Source organism: Macrobrachium nipponense, chromosome 48 (assembly GCF_015104395.2).
Source record: "Macrobrachium nipponense isolate FS-2020 chromosome 48, ASM1510439v2, whole genome shotgun sequence".
NCBI classification, from domain to species: domain Eukaryota; kingdom Metazoa; phylum Arthropoda; class Malacostraca; order Decapoda; family Palaemonidae; genus Macrobrachium; species Macrobrachium nipponense.
This window is the reverse complement of record NC_087223.1, coordinates 8,797,172-8,800,841: the sequence shown is the minus strand read 5'-3', so window position 1 is coordinate 8,800,841 and position 3,670 is coordinate 8,797,172. Positions and strand designations below refer to the sequence as shown.

Sequence of the window (3,670 nt, the reverse complement as noted above, 5' to 3'; positions counted from 1 at the left end):
AAACACTTGCATGAGAAGGATCTGGAATAGGCATATTCTTAGCTTATTTCCGATGCAACGCTTTCAGTTACTGAAACAGAGATCTGTCTAAACTAACTGGTATCCAATTGGACCATTTCAGACCTGAGAAAGGGATCTATGCAACATGAATTGCATAGAATTGAACTTTTTCCATCCCGAAAGAAAAATGTACCCAGCTGACTTTATGTAATTAAACTGTTTCAATCCTGAAATAAGAATCAACTTAACCAAACTTGTCTAGAATCCAGAACAGGTCTCGCCTAAATTATTTTCCTATTCCTAGAAATGAGACTCAGTTGACAGAAAGGCCAGACATTCCAGTTCTGAAAAGGCTTCAAATTATTAAGTCTTGAATGAGGTACACTCCGTTGAAGATCCGGTCCAATCATCTATTCCAGCCCTGATTCGAGGTATGGAGACTTATGCTACATATTGGTTGGTGGTATTAGAGCACTGATTTTGGTTCAGGAAAAGCCCAGCCAGTGCCCACTTGTCTGGGCAGATCTTCACCACGAGGGGACTCCCATCCACAGCCTGAATGATAATAATAATAATAATAATAATAATAATAATAATAATAATAATAATAATAAATGCCCTTCACGGAATAGTTTCGCTCTCTCTCCTCTTTGATTTATATATGTGAATACAACATAAGCCTTTTATTAGATCAGTTTAAGGACACATTTTCATGTCCTACGATTCTCTTTGTGATCGATGTTTCTCAGAGTCTATAATAAAGGTCTTTCACCCAACCAGGAAGGACTTGCACCTCTGTAACCAGGTTTCTCAGTTCTCTGCTTCCCCAATCTTTGATTCTTCTTCGTGATTTTCTTCTTCGTGTCCTATTTAAAAAATAGTTTGGTCTCTTGAGTTCACTAGTCCATAGCTGTGTTTTCTTTGCGTAGCTACGAACACTTCCTCCGCAAAAGAGGGTCTAGCAGTTTTGGACAAGAGCCTTTTTCTGTCTTGTATAATTATTCTCTTATATATGACAGTTTTCTGAGATTTTTCAAAAATGGTTCTGTTTGTAAAGGAAGGGAATTATTTTGGAGCGAAAGTCATTTACCTAATATCATCATATCCTTTGTGACAAGTTTTCTTTCGTTGAAGTTGTTGCAAGGCCTTTTTTCAGTGGAAAATGAATTACTTTGATACTTGATAAACCAGGTTATATATATATATATATATATATATATATATATATATATATATATATATATATATATATTGAGAGAGAGAGAGAGAGAGAGAATATAATTTCGCATAAGGCGATAAGAAATTTCTCACGAAAAAATATGGAAAAAAGTTGAAGATCTTGATTTTCAAAAGCAAAATAGCCAGTAAGTGTGAACACGTATTGAAAGAATTTTGAAATGAGGCATATTCACAATGGAGCATTACTTTTCTTCTAACTAGCAGAATACTTACCACGCACGGTCCCTGTGTCACTCTCTTAGTGCACAAAATATACGGAAGCAGAACAGGATCAACATTTATACCATTACAATTATCTTTATGTACGATCTCTTCGACGGCTTCGTAAACCTCAGTTGAACCCCCGCCTGAGGAAATTGGTTGGTTACTAAAAGGCTGATAAATAAGTAATTGAAGGAATAATTAAATGTATGTATTCAATAGCAGGACATTGGCTTGACAGGATAACAAATTGAGAAGGGGTGTATACATACGTAACATTCGTACTCAAATCAGTATTGATCCGTTATTAAATTTGTGAGAGAGAGAGAGAGAGAGAGAGAGAGAGAGAGAGAGAGGAGAGAGAGAGAGAGATCCATTTTTAGAGACCAAGCAATGCCGAGGGGGAGACACAAGTTGATGAAAATAATGGAAAACGGGAAACGTTCACTTGTTGCAGACGCTTACCATAAGTCATCTGCCCCCACGAGGTCACCACGGCCCTTGTACCCTCAGCAATGTCAGTGTCCTCTGCCAAACATATGGGCTTGATATAGGGATTCGTTTCATAATCGGTCACTGGTGGAATTCGAAGGACAGTGGCCTGTGGTAACACAAATATAAGAAATGGATGAAGGGGACATACCCAGCGATTTGTGTATATGTCATGATAAGGAATTTTTTTTACCGATTTTTCACAGAAATACCAAAATTCGGCTCACGCTTATCCTATGTAAATAAGTACTAGCATCTTCTTAAGAAAAAGAGGAATGACAGGAGAAGAGAACAAGGAATGATCCGACCTCCACCTTACTCAGGAAATGCGCAAGATTTTACCTTTACGCATAAATTGTAAACATTATAGTCTTAACGTGAAGCGGTCTTCATAATGAATTGTAATATTCATCAAGGCCCTATACTGGGCATTTAAGTGAAGGAAAGGCACTCACGCCCCGTTTCATTCCCTTTATGTCTATTTCAATGCATTAGTATTGAATTAAATGTTTCCCAAGTTTGTAAATTGCACAGTTTACTCCAGATTAACGATTTGTCTTGACTCACTGAGATATTCAATCTACGGTGAAATAGGGCGCTGTTTCACCAACGAAAATTAAAATGAAAGCGCTATATCTTGTTAGAAATAATTGTTCTCTACGGTTTAACATGCACATTACTTATTTTGTACTTTTCATTGTCATAAATAATTGATAAATATTCTATCCTAAAATTCATGTATCTCTAACACAATGCGAAAACACCTCCCTTTTCCAGACCTTTCTAGCTCTTCCATAGGGCTTTCCCTAGCCCCCAACAAGAACACTAAGAACAACAAGAAAGTAGTTGTAGGCTTATCTCCCCGAGTAAACGAAATGTGCCACTCTAGCACTGGCCCTGAATTTTCGCAGTTAGTTACTTGTTTCTATCCGGAAGGTCTTTATTGACTCAGTTGATGCTGGTACCCATTCACTTCCAGGACGACTGGTGATCTGACGAAATCATTTTGGTTGCTTGAGAGTTTTTAATGAATTCATATTTGAATCACATATTAGATTTAAAGCATTAGCAACATATGACTAAAATCATGATTTACTTACTGGCTCTAAATGCAGAACCTCAATCACAGCTATATATGATAGATTAGCTGTGCTGACCGCATGGGGAACCTGCCATAAGCATAACTAATAGGTCATAACTGAGTAAATCTCCATCAACACATATCTTGATGATATAGCATAGCACTGCTAGTACGGGTTAAAAGTTTATTTAGGATCAATGAGCGTTTGGGATATGAGAACAATCATATCCATTCTATCATTGATTATGAGTATATTGCATCAGCACTGCATTCACTCCAAGTCTGTCATTCATCTCGTAGAGTTAAGGTAACTTACTGCGCCCGAAGTAGGCAAGTCAGAGAGGTGAGAATCAAATTTGCATGATAGAGCTCCTTCACAGTATTTACGATGAACCGTCCGAGGCTCATCCCATTATTGACACTGGTAAGGATACTCATTCACTGAGGCAGCTGCCCATTAGAGATTCCGGCATCCATGTTGATTGGGGCCACACCGCAGTTTGCTAGTTGGGAAAGATCAACGGGATTAAATGTATTCTGAATTTTGACAGGAATGTTACAAGCCTTTGGATAATCAGTTTTTCTGCAAGGCTGATAGCATCATGTATTGAAATCACACGTCTAATGTTTGATGTGCGTACAACGAACACGCCTGTG

General features: G+C 37.8%; 1 long non-coding RNA gene across 1 annotated transcript; it reads right to left on the bottom strand.

Annotated features, from left to right (window-relative positions):
• Positions 1–203: 203 nt before the first annotated feature.
• On the bottom strand, positions 204–2,641 carry LOC135204927 (uncharacterized). The gene is made up of 3 exons (XR_010312376.1): positions 1,906–2,641; positions 1,453–1,586; positions 204–555 (listed from the first exon to the last, which is right to left on the bottom strand). It is a non-coding gene; the product is annotated as an uncharacterized LOC135204927 (long non-coding RNA).
• Between the last annotated feature and the right edge of the window lie 1,029 nt (positions 2,642–3,670).